Raw genomic sequence first — 13,688 nt, forward strand, 5'->3', positions numbered from 1 at the left:
AATAATAATAGGGGTGGGCTCTTTGCTTAGAAGATGATTGTGGCATTGAAAGGGAGGCACAAAGGCAGCAAAAGGAACAGGAAGAAATGGGAAATGGAATGGTGAAGTATGGACACTGCCTGACCAGGACTGTCCAGGAGTCCCTAACAGACAGCCCTAATTTTTTATTCAACCATGAGAAAATAATATGTGCAGATGTCATGAACAAATGACGGTGAGGATGAGGCTCCTCTCATGTAACTCTGGCTATGTGTACATATACATATATCTGATGAAAAAGTGAAGGACCCTCTGCCTGTATTTCTTTTGTCTGCCAGACTGTAGGCAGACTAAGTCACTTCAGTTCACATTTTTTCTAGAACCCTATTTCTTTGCATGATTGAGAAATCAAAGCGGAAAGAATGCTGTTAGGATGGAAAAAGCCGAGATACAAATTCATCTTATTTAAACTCACATAACACATAAGAAAACAATAAGGACTATTGAGGTAGCAGGGTCAAATTGATATAATGGAACTTATGAAGAAAGAAATGCTTGCAAGTACTTCTTAACAGAACCTTAAGGGTTTTGAAATCTACAGGCACTCTGCTCACATTCCTCATCAGATTTATCTGGGGATAGAGGAAGAATTTCACTAATTAAAAGCCAATGCACCTTTTGGGTCTCATAGGGGGGTCCACATTAGTTAGTCTGAGCTATAATAAATTCTTCAAAGCCTCAGTAAAAGGTGGGAGTAGAGAAGAGCTGGACAGGACATCCAGGATCACTGGTGCTTACTGCCATGTGTACTGGGAGTTTACATTTTGATTTTGGATATTGATAATGCTGTTATTTGATCTCAGTCAGTCTACAGTCATAATTATTAACAAAAATAAATGAAGAAAAGCAAAAAGAACCAGTATGTGCCAGGCTCTCCTTGATATAAAGCTGTGAAAAGCATAGACTTCTTCATATGAAATTCAATTATGCTAACCTGAAAGTTCTAGTTCTTTCATGTTTCTTTATTTCAATGTTCTTTTAAACCACTGTTTCAATGACAATTTGTAATATGAAAAAAGGAGGTAGAAAGGGAATATACATATATATATTCTACTACAAAATTAGAAAGGGTATATTTATATTGGAGGTTATCCTTTTTTTAACTCATTAAAAAGTTACAGAATATCAAAATCATTCATGTTTTATATTTGTTCAAAGCATTTGTTGCTCGAAAGCAGCTTCATCAAAGTTTTCTACTATTTCTTTAGCAAATGATCAGATTCATCCAGTATGGGAAAATTTCAATTATTTATTTGTAGTGCAATTATCTGTTACTTAAAATGAAAGATTTAGGCCACACTGAGTGAAATAGCAAGTTCCAAAAAAAAGGAAATCATTTTTAAAATAAAAAATGTATGAGAGTATCATAAGGTCAAAGGTAAAAATAAGAAAGTAAAGACATTCAAAAACTTTTATTTTTCTTTTATTTTCAAAATATTAAAGTACTTTTCATGTTTAGCAGTCATCCTTTAAAGAAGAATATCTGAGTATATTTGGTAATCCATTGGTGAAACTTCATCAGTACTTTTAAATAAATTATAAGTACAAATTATTACATTTGCAGCTGAAATATGTAAATTCTGCACATTGTGATTTCTCTAAAATTGCTAATGATTTTGCTAGTTAATTATACACTCCAAATCACTGTCTGAAAACTATAACTGTTTTTGACCTATTTGAAGACTTCATAATCTTTTAGTACTATGGAACATAAAAACTTTCTTGTATTTTTTTTGCTAAGGATAGTAACAAGTGGGAATATAGTTTGGTACTCCCATATTTCCTTCTTGGGCCCAGCTTAAATACATTAGAAAGTGGTGGGGTATTTGTTTGTTTGTTTGGGGGGGGGGGGGGGGGGGGGGGCAGGGGGAGGGGAGGAGGTTCTCTTGTTTTTCTGGACTTCTGAGCCAGAATCAGCAACACAAGACTTTTGGAGGCAAAAAGGAAAGCTAGTCAGTCAAGTAATAATAGATAAGCACAAATTCTGCAGGTACTGGAATTTTATTTCAGACAAAGGATAAATGCCTCAGTGCTTCTGGTTATATACCTTCCAAGGTGTATGAAGCTGCTGGTTTCTTATCCCCATCAATAAAGCAGCAGATGCTTAACAGGGACATGAGGAACATTGGTGTTTCACTGTGCAGCTGCAAAGCTGCTTTCTTTTCTAATTATCTACTTAGCTAGTAAGTAGCTAAATTTCCATGTATGTATCTTGCTTCTTTCCAGTCATGAAGCATCTGATAGGCTACAAAATGCAATCTAATGCCCACTAGATCTGTATGATGATTGGCCTTTCTTTTCTGAAACAAGTAAATGCACAGATTCTTCTATTTTAATAAAAATAAATCACCAAGGTAATGAAGCACTGATACAATCATCTTTTCATTTGATGATATCAATCCATTTTAGAAAGAAATGCTTCTTTTGTAATATAAGCACAGAAAACTGAACACCTCTTGGGCATAACTATATTGTATTAGTGCATCTCATCAAAGTTGAAAGACAATAAAGCAAGACAAGGATATACAAGCAGGGAACAAGACACGGATTTATAGGCCCAGAGCAATAAAGTCAGTAGAGTAGTGCTTCTTTACCTCAGTGGATATCCTGTCCCAAACCCTCCATTAAAGTCATAATTTCGTTACCTCTAACAAAATGTACTTATTTTTTCTCAATAAACCGTAACATGAAATTTTAAATATATGTATTTTATGAAGAAGTTGTGATGTGTGCAGTATACATTTTAAGGGACATAATTCACGAAACAAGTATGTAAGTCAGAACAATAAGCATGGAACAACAGAGAAATAACTGATAAGCTATGGGGATACAAAGTATACATGAGAAAATAAAAAGTTGTTTTGTCATTCATGAAGATGATGAAAGAGTACAAACTACAATGGAACAGTATGTTCAGTTGCTTTATGTATAATTTAATAAAGGCTGTAAGTGCTGGAAGGAGAGTACTCCTTTAAGGATACCCGGTCAAAGGAGTTATAAACCAGAACATGCAAAGACAAACGTGACTGACAAAACGTAAGTGAGGAGGTGATAAGAGCAAACTGGACTGGTCAGTCTGCTTGCCTGGCTGAGCCTTGCACCGACTCTCCAGCAGTTTGTCCTGTATGTGTGTTGCAAGGAGTCAGTGCAGCTACTGGTGAGACCTGTGTTTGTGTGAGCAGAAAGTGGTGCCAGATCCTGGAGCCAGTGGGGGTCTTCTCCTCCCAGCCACTGGTGTAGGAACAATGTGTGCCCCCACACCAGCTATAGGGTGAGTGCGGGGAGTGAGGAGCTGCAGGTCACAGCCGGTGTGCCTGGTGCTGGCTGCTGAGGGTAGTGTCTGTGTCTGCTCCAAACCACCAGGTGCATGGTGTGTGTGTGCATTTGCTGGAGCAGCTGGCAGGAAGGGGACCCATGGGGCGGGTGAGAGGGGCTGGGATGAGGACAGGGATGCCGGGTGGGCAGAGGGATCCTGCTGTTGCTTGTGGCACCTATGAGTGTGCTTGTGCTGGTGGGCCTGGAGGGGGATGTGTGTGCCTGCACCAGGGAGCTGCTGTCTGTGCCAGCCCGAGGGCAGGAAGGGACTGGGCTGTCTGTGCTGGTGTGGTGAGTTAGGCTTGTCTAGATGCTGCTGAAGGCAGCGCCTTGAGACCTCATGTCTTTGGCATACTAGACAGGGCTCTAGAGGCTGGGACTGACTGTCCAGAGGCTGGGACAAGACCAGCATGGTGAAAGGTTGTTACCATGGTGAAAAATACAAATAGAGTAAGCCAATTTTAAGATTGATACATAAGTAACTGATGACATCAGATTTTTGGCAAGGTCACCTTGCCAGGATTTACTTCATTAATGTGACTTTTATGTCCCACCTAGGATTATGAGTTAGCCTTACAAAAGTGAAAAGAGCTATCTGGTGACAGGCCATCTAAATGAAGATCAAAGAAGAATTTAATACATTCAATCCCAGACTATAATCCCAAGTAATCTCTTTTAGACATTTAAGTGGAAAACATACAATTTCCCTTGACACTTTATATTAATTGCTACATGCATTTTTTCAAAAACATGAAAAACTGGCAACAAGGAAGTGATAACACATACTTCGGGAAAAAGAGATAACACGGGTAGAAACTTTTGAAAGAGAAGAATTCTGTGGTTTTGTTAGTTTCTGTTGTTGTCGTTGTTGTTTTTTTTTTGGGGGGGGGTTGTTTGTAGTTTTGTGTGTGTATTCTAGAACATCCTAAAACTGCTATAAACTGTACACAAGCAAGAATACAAATGCATGCAATACCATAGACACATGTAAGTTCATCCTGTGCTTATAAAACTACTTAAAGCTTTTTGTTTCAAATAAGAAATATGCTTCATTAACATACCATAAGATAACTATTTGTTCTAAAGGTCAAAAGAGTGCAAAAATGCAGTAATTTTTCAGCAGAAAACAGTATCTCATATGGAATTTGTTATCTTTTTTGTTTTGTTATATTTTGCTTTTGGAAAGCTATATGATTTTGAAAGCACAGTTTCTGCTTTATGTATCTTTCCACTTTCCATCCCCCAATCCTTCTCACAGACATACCCATACAAGTCACAGTATACAGTTTAAAAAGCAAAATTCATTTAAAATGTCCAAAATGAATTATGTCAGTATCTTGTAATCTGAAACAAAGTTCTAGTCTAGTTTCTGCATCTTAGATTTGATTTCAGCATTCTCTAAAGGTTCATTTTCAGAATTATTTTTTTTTTTTTAATTTCTAGAGTAGTACAACATTCTGCTCCTATTTGAACATATCTAACACTGCATAATATATATATATATTTAGAAGGTAATGATATATTAGATTTAGTACAAAATTATCGCTAATTATCCCTGCCATTAGGGATGACATGGTAGAGAACGTCTAGGGGAGGATTAAGGGGACAGATAGGAAAGCACGTGTTTTCATGGGTGTCTACTATCGACAGGCCCCCCACAGGGTGATAGCATGTATAAGCTATTCTACAGACAGTTACAGGAAATCTCTGGATCACTTGCCCATGTTCTTATGGGAGACTTCAACTTCCCAGACAGAGACTGGGAACATCTAGCCTCAATAAGCAAGTCTAGGAAATTAGTAAAGCATTTGAAAGATGACTTCCTGTCACAAGCACAGAGAGGAGGCTCAGGAGAGACCTCATTGCTCTCTACAACTACCTGAAATGAAGTTGTGGGGAGCTGGAGGTTGGCCTCTTCTCACAGGTAACTAGTGATAAGGCAAAAGGGAATGGCCTCAAGTTACACCAGGGGAAGTTTAGGTTAGAAGTTAGGAGAAATTTCTTCTCAAAAATAGTAGTCAGGCATTGGAATGGGATGTCCAGGGAAGTGGTGGCATCACCGTCCCTGGGGGTGTTCAAGGAAAGGTTGGACCTGGTGCTTAGGGACATGGTCTAGTGAGACCATGACCTACTGCCCTATGAACTATCACCCTACTACCAATGTTACCCACTAAACCACTAAACCACTAAAACATTTCACTGCACTCCAGCCTTCGTAGAGGTAGCCCACGCTAATGGCCGGCTGCAGCCATGGCTGAAGGTGTTCCTGGAGAGCCCTTGGCAGGTACCAAGCTCATCCACCAGCTCCTCCACCACCTTGCACTTGTCAGCCATGTATGGCACCGGCCACTGAAGGCAATCATCCCAAACTCTGCCCAGATACCAGGTGTCATCAAAGTCACTGTGTTCTTTGACCTCTTCTTCCTCCTGCTCCTTCCCCTTCCTTGTGGAGCTTCCCTGCTTGCTCCTGCTGCCCGGCTCATGGCTCCTTTTCCTGAGCCACCAGCAGAGCCCAAAGAGCAAGACGAGGAGCCCAGCAAAGGCCCACAGCTGCCACTGCTGCAAGACAGTGTAGAGCAGTGCTCCCGGGGCCACACAGCTCTGCTCCCGGCTCCTCTGCTCCACCTCATGCCGCAGCCGAGCCAAGTCCTTACTCAGCTGCTCTGCATGCTGCTGCATGCTGTCATGCACATCCACATCCATATGGTCAGCCACCTACCGCAGCCTCTGGGTGATGCAAGGAAGATCATCAGCGCCATGGCCTGCAGGAGCTGCGTGCCACACTCACCGATGGCCAAGGCCACAGTGTGGCAACACTACCAGCTGGTGGCCCTGATATCAATCCGTCCCCACCCCCCCCGCCCCATTGTGACTCATCCTCTGTGCTGTCACAGGCCCCACAGCCACATCACAGCACTCCCTCTCGCCTCACCTTGCACCTGTTCACACTACTTACATCCAAACTGAACCTCCTCTGATGCACTTTTTGCTAATACCTCAGGTCCTGTCACTGTCCCCAGACAGCAGAGCTCATTTTCTGCCCCTCTGCTCCCCTTGTGAGGAAGCTGCAGCCGGTGACTCATATTCAACTTGCCATCAGCCAGAATCATGTCCTGCAAGTCTGCTTTCTAGCTTCTCATCCTTTTGTCTGTACATATGTCTAGGATTGCCCATATCAGAGGAAGAATTTGGCACTTGCTCTTGGTGAACATCATGCTCTCGGTTATTGCCCAGCCCTCTAATTTGTCGAGATCTCTCTACAAGGCCTCTCAACCTTTGAGGGTGTTACTGCTTCTCCCCGTTTAGTGTTGTCTGCAAACTTACTATGTACACTTTCAAGTCCTGCATCCAAGTCCTTAATGTCCAAGTTCTCCTTAATGAAAACATTAAGGAGAACTCGCCCTAAAATGGGGCCTCTTAGAACCCCAGTAGTGACTGTCCACAACTCTGATGTAACTGCATTTATTATAACCCTCTGAGTCCAACCTATTAGCCAATTGTTCACCCCTCATATTATTTATTTGTCTAGCTGTATGCTGGACATTTTGTCCAGAAGGATACTGTATTTGAGAAATATTTGCCCATTCCTGGAAGTATTCAAGGTCATTCATGCCCCATCCCTGGAAGGGATCATGGTCAGGTTGGACAAAGCTTTGGGCAACTTTATCTAGGGAAATATGTCCCTGCCCATGGCAGGGGGTTTGGACTAGATGATCGTTAAAGGTCCTACCTAACCCAACCCATTCTATGATTCTATGACTCTGTGATTCTGTGATTATATAAATAGCTCTTGTTGCACTAACCTAGTGTCATTTTTCATTGGATTAACAGTGCAATTAATAAAACCAATAATAAACTTCTGTCAAATATTATAGTCATTTCCACACACACAAAAAAAAATGACTTAATGAAAACAAATAGAACTTAAAATCATCACAGTACAATCAATATATTGTATACATTAAAATATTAAAGATAATAGGCCAGACTCCAGAAAAACTGCCAGAAAATAAATAGCCAGTGTAATTTTTTCTATGCAACAACTTTTTAATATGTAGCTACAGAATTATATTTAATCTATGATTAAAGAGAACATTTAGTTTGTAGATTAAACAAGTATCGAATGGACAATTTATAGTGAAAGCATCTTGCCAATCCAGAACATCCTATCTCAGTTTGATACACTGGAATATATGTCAGTACAGCCCATATAATTGCAATCTTCCAAAAATACAGAATGTAAGACACATATAAATGTTAGATACTGCTGTGAGAAACAGCTTCAAAAATGTCTCTGGTACAACAGTTCATTGGAAATCAGTGGAGCCACCAGTGAAAGCAAAGGTGATCTGACCATTTTGACCTGATAAGCAGATGATATTACACAAATAATATTGTTTTGGATTTCTTACTAACATCATTTTGAATTTTGGCTAATACCAAGTGTCCATTTACTACTTTGGAGAAGACTGGGAGCATGTCTTCTGGCAGCAGGAGGATGGCTGCTTCTTCTTCCACAGACCTGCAACAACAGGTTCTACGTCTTAGTGCTACAAACACACAGGAGAAAGCTCTGCCAGGGGAGGCACCACGGTGGGCCACGCCTGAACTTTTCATCTGCACTGGCAGGAAGTGGTGGATGATAGCTATGGGAGACTCCCAACTGCTGTGGTGGAGGAAAGCACCTGCCAACCTGACTTGTTGTCTGAGGAGATTTATTCCTTTCTAGGGATTCTAATCATGGATGCTGTGGATAGACTGCTGAGGCTTGTCCAGCCCTTAGACTGTTTACCCATGCTGCTTCACAGGCACCAATGAAACTGCCAGGAGAGATTAAAAAGTCTCATTTAATTGAAAGAATCATGAGCACTGGGGCCTAGGTGGTGTTATCCCAACCCTGCCAGGGGAAGGGTGAAATAGTAGGCAAATTAATATAGCAGAATTACCAGTGTTCATAGAAGTAAATTGCAAATACTCAGGTATAGGAACATAGACACTTTTGAAAAGCTGAAGTGAGTTCCTACTCCGAGTAGTGCTTGTCATGATGATGATAGATCAGTAAGTAATATAACTATAATGTCTATCACTTGGGCAAGAAAAAAAAAAACAACAGGCTTTTAAGTTAATAAAGAAACTTTTGAAGTTCCTTAATTTACTAAATGGTCTTAAAAAATCTAATGGGATTGTTGCTGCTTTGAGAATAATCTCAACAGTGGGGAGGCGCATAATATCAGGTAGATAATTTACATACCTGTTTATATTTTCTTTCAGCCCCTGTGCTTTATCATAGTTGCTTCTTTCTATCTGCCACATTAACTAGGGGATTTTTTAAAGCCATATTATGGCACATTTTTTGATAACATAGCATGTTACATTTATCTCTTTAGAACCACTTCTTGAATTATTCACATGGTTTGACAGCATATATTTCATCGTCGGTTTACATGAAATATTTGGCAGAAAACATACAGTAATTATTTTATTTTTAGGAAAAAAAAATAATCAAAATTTCCCTCCATGTCAAGCTGTGGAATTCTGTCATTATACAATGGTAAAAAACAAAACAAAACAAAACAAAAAAATATTTTCTTCCTTTTCATCTATTCTAGGAATATGCAATGAAAGACAATGGAATAAAAGGGTAATGCACTTTCTTTTTTGAAAACTGTGAGTTGATAGTTGCCCCAGTTTTGGCTGGGATAGACTTAGTTTTCTTCATAGTAGCTGTTATTCTGTGGTGATTTATGATAAATAGATCTCGCCACAGAAAGCCAGTGTCATTTTTAAATAGATTCACAATACAGTTAAGAAAAGCAATGTTGCTAATATAATAAATTATTTTATTTTATTTTATTTTATTTTATTTTATTTTATTTTATTTTAATTTTATTTTATTTTATTTTATTTTATTTTATTTTATTTTATTTTATTTTATTTTATATTATTTTTGGCTGTAAAAATTTAGACAAATGAAATCACAAATTTTAAAAGTAACATAACTTTATCATCACTGACTGGAAGAGGAGAAACATAATGGCTGTTTTTAAAAAGAGAACAAGGAAAACCCAGGGAATTAGAGGCCAGTCAGTCCACCACTGGGCCAGGCAAGATCACGGGGCTCATCATCCTGAAAATTATGTTAAGACACATGGAAAATAAGGAGGTGATTGGTGACAGCCAGTGTGGCTTCACTGAGGAAAAATCATGACTGACAAATCATGGGAAAGTCAGGAAACTTATCTCACAGAGGAACTTGAACTCTGCCAGCTGGTAAAGAAAGGGTGTTGTCTTTCCAAATATATATATATATATTAAAAAAAAAAAAAGTATGTTGTATCTGTTAAAATATTAGATAAAAGTATAAGTCATCAGTAAACTCTAGAAAAAAAAATCTTGTTTTTGTTATCTTGAAAACAAAGTTAAATAGAATTTTATATATCAAAAAAAAAAAAAACACAACAAAAACAACAACAACAACAAGAACATCTCTAACACTAATTCAGAAAAAAAGAGCCTTAGAAACCTGAACTGGAGAAAAGGTTTACCGGTTGCCTAAGCAAGTGAAAGTACTTGCTGAAAATATAAACTTTTCTTTCATTCAGTGGAAAATTCTCTATATAGTAATGAATTTCCTATTTTAATTCCTTCCTGTAATACTTCCTAAACTTTTTAAAACAAAACAAAATAAACAAACAAAATTAATGGAGTTTTGGATTTCAGTAAAGCTTTGGCTACAGTTTCGCATAGGATCCTACTCGACAAAATGTCCAACATACCGCTAGATAAAAGCATCATACAACGGGTGAACAATTGGCTGAGGGATAGGGCTTCAACAGTTATGGTAAATGGAGTTACATCAGGCTGGTGGCCAGTCATCAGTTGGGTCCCCCAGAGCTCCATTTTAGGGCCAGTTCTGTTCAATGCTTTTATAAATGATTTGGATGTAGGACTAGAAGGTGTTTTGAGTAAATTTGCTGATGATACTAAACTGGGAGGAGTTGAGGTTCCACCCTGTTGAGGGTGGAAAGCCTTGCAGAGAGATCTGGACAAATTGGAGAGCTGGGCAACCATCAACCACATGAAGTTTAACAAGAGCAAGTGCCAGGTCCTACACCTGGGAAAGGACAACTCGACTATACATACAGGCTGGGCAACAAGACACTGGAGAGCAGCCCCACAGAGAGGGATCTGGCGGTTTTGGTTGATAGCAAGTTGAATACGATCCAGCAGTGTGCCCCCTGGCAGCCAGGAGAGCCAACTGTATCCTGGGGTGCACCAAGCACGCGCATTGCTAGTTGGTCGAGGGAAGTGATTGTCCTGCTCTTCTCTGCACTGGTGCGGCCACACCTTAAGTACTGTGTTCGGAGTTTAAGAAGCGTATGGACTATGCTCTTAGTCATATGGCCTGAATTTTTGGGTAGACCTATGCGGAGCCAGGAGTTGGACTCAATAATCCTTGTGGGTTCCTTCCAACTTGGGATATTCTATGATTCTATGATTCTATATATGTGCCACTTTCTGATTTTTTTTTTTCTGAACTTACTGTAATAGCTTTAGTAGCACTAGCTATTATATTAAATGACTTGCTTAGAAACTTTTTTTTTTCTATTATTTACTGGTTTCTTTTTCAGTGTTCTTCTGGAAGAATTTAAAAAGAATGCCTGCCAGCATAAAAGCCTTTATTACTTTGTACAAAAAACACACTTTCCCCAGTGTACAAGATGACAGCTGCTGTTGAACTGGGACACAAGTTATTAATGATCTTAGAACAGTTATGACTAATCTGTGCGCACTCAAGGAGAATCTGGAACCATGTAGGAAAAGCAGCTTCTAAATATTTTCAGGCTCCTAAAGGTTGTTTTTTGAACACAGTTTTTTGAGTATAAGTGTACACAACAACAGGTGCTTCCAGGAAAAAGCTTTGTCACAGCCTAATGAGGGGAAAGGAAAGCCTATCTGGTAACAGAATTTCTACCTAGGCAACTTCTCAAATGCAGGTAGCCTTGAGATGTAAGTTAGTAATTATTTTGATTTTCTCTCTTTTTGTCTGAAAGTTGAGGAGGTTAGGAAAGACAGGATAGAGCTTTGAACTCTCTTTTCATTTTCCTGTTCTGTGTTCTCCCTCAGTTTATTTGCTTCTCATGCCAATCTAAATCAAGGACAAGTTTTCAAAGAAAGGGCAAGCTGTGCATCACCCTTCTGCAACCAAACCTACAATATTCATTCTTTACTACACACGAACTCTTTATACTGCTTATACAGAATGGCTGTGTGGGAGTTGGTTAAGAATGTAGAGGAACTTAGAAAATTATGACAAAATGTTTTCCTTTCCCCCACATTAAATGCAAGAGTATACATGTACACTATACTCTGTTCTTACAACAAAGAGTACAAACTTAAACATGCGCTGATGATCTTCCTTGCATCGCCCAGAGGACACGGTAGGGGGCTGACCGTATGGATGTGGGTGCGCACAAGCACATGCAGCAGCATGCAGAGCAGCTGAGTCAGGACCTGGTGCTGAGGGACATGGTCTAGTGGGTGACATTGGTAGTAGGGTCATGGTTGGACCAGACAATCTTGAAAGTCTTTTTCAACCTTAGTGATTCTATGATTCTATGAAGTTCAACAAGAGGAAGTGCCGGACTCTGCACCTGGGACGGGGCAGCCTTGGATATTTGTACAGAATGTAGCGCACAGGAGGCTGCTTTAAACCAGTCTTCTTTTTTTTTTTTTTTTTTTTTTTTTTTTTTTTTTCTTCCCCCACCCCCAAGGTTTCGACTATGAATAGATTGAACTGGAGCTTGTTTTCCTTTGTTGTTTTGTGTTTTTCCCTTCTAAAGGCTCAACATGAGCAAGCAGTGTGCACTTGCAGCCCAGAAGGCCAACTGCGTCCTGGGCTGCATCAAAAGAGGTGTGACCAGCAGGTCAAGGGAGGGCATTGTCCCCCTCTACTCTGCCCTTCTGAGGCCCCATCTGTAGTACTGAGTCCAGGTTTGGGGTCCCCAGCACAAGATGTGGACCTGTTAGAGTGAGTCCAGAGGAGGGTTACAAAGATGATCAGAGGACTGAAGCACCTCTCCTATGAGGAAAGACTGAGAGAGCTGGGGATGTTCAACTTGGAGAAGAGAAGGCTCTGGGGAGACCGCATTGAGGCCTTTCAATCTTTTAAGGGGTCTTATATAAAGGATGGAGTAGGACTGTTTACTCTGGTAGGTAATGATAGGACAACGGGGAATGGTCTTAAACTAAAAGAGGATAGATTTAGATTAGACATTAGGAGGAAATTCTTCCCTGTAAGGGTAGTGAGGCACTGGACCGGGCTGGCCAGAGAAGTCGTGGATGCCCCATCCCTGAAGGTGTTCAAGGCCAGGCTGGATGGGGCCTTAACCAACCTGATCAAGTGGGTGGCATCCCTGCCCATGTCAGAGGGGTTGGAGTTAGATGATCTTTAAAGTCTCTGGTAACCCAAGCCATTCTAGGATTCTATATAGGCTTTCAGGGTCCCTCTGGGTGGCATCCCTTCCTTCTATTGTGTGATCTGGTGTTGACACAATAGAAGCTACTCAGCTTGGTGTCACCCCCAAACTTGTGGAGGGTGCACTCCATCCCACTGTCTATGTCATTAGTAATGGTATTAAACAGTACCTGCACCAATACTGACCCCTGAGGGACAGCATTCATCACTGATCTCCTACCTGAATTCTGAGCCATTGACTGCAGCTCTCTGGTTGCAGCCATCCAGACCGTTCTTAGCCATCAAATCCATTAATCTGTGTCTTTCCAAGTATGTTGTGTGGGACTGTGTCAAAGGCCTTACAGAAGTCCAGGTAGATGACATCAGTTGCCCTTCCCTTGTCCACTAATGTAGTCACTCCATCATAGTAGGCCACTAGATTAGTCAGATTTGTCATAAATCCTATTGATTTTCACTAGATATGCTTCCAGTACTTTTTTGTTGTTGTTGTTGTTGTTGTTGATGTTCAGTACCAGAACTTATTATTTGAACCATCTTATTTATGCTTTAAATTATCAGTGCAAAAGGATTTTCTATTGTCTATCTAATGTGCTCTTTCTGTTCCCATTTTTCTTTCTCTCTTTAATTTGGGAACTTCTAGAAGCTTTTAAAACAATTAAAAATATTCATCATTCAGAATCCAGAGAACAGAATGGCTGGTGCATTCATTTTTTTTATTATTTTTTTTTCTCTTGATAAAGTAATTTCAAAAGAAAATCTAACTTTATTATCTGTTGTTTAACATTAACACAATGCCTAGCTATTAATGTAATGGATGAACTTCTGATACATAATGAGGCATTTTTCAGAGATATAG

General features: G+C 39.8%; 1 long non-coding RNA gene across 2 annotated transcripts in view; it reads left to right on the forward strand.

The window, feature by feature from the left end:
- Positions 1-11,758: 11,758 nt before the first annotated feature.
- LOC125180035 (uncharacterized) overlaps positions 11,759-13,688 on the forward strand; it is a 28,494-nt gene continuing 26,564 nt past the window's right edge. For both annotated transcript variants that reach the window (XR_007158257.2, XR_007158258.2), the window contains exon 1: positions 11,759-11,795. This is a non-coding gene — a long non-coding RNA (uncharacterized lncRNA). The remainder of the gene's footprint in view (positions 11,796-13,688) is intronic.

Source organism: Anser cygnoides, chromosome 1 (genome assembly GCF_040182565.1).
Source record: "Anser cygnoides isolate HZ-2024a breed goose chromosome 1, Taihu_goose_T2T_genome, whole genome shotgun sequence".
In the NCBI taxonomy this organism is placed as follows: domain Eukaryota; kingdom Metazoa; phylum Chordata; class Aves; order Anseriformes; family Anatidae; genus Anser; species Anser cygnoides.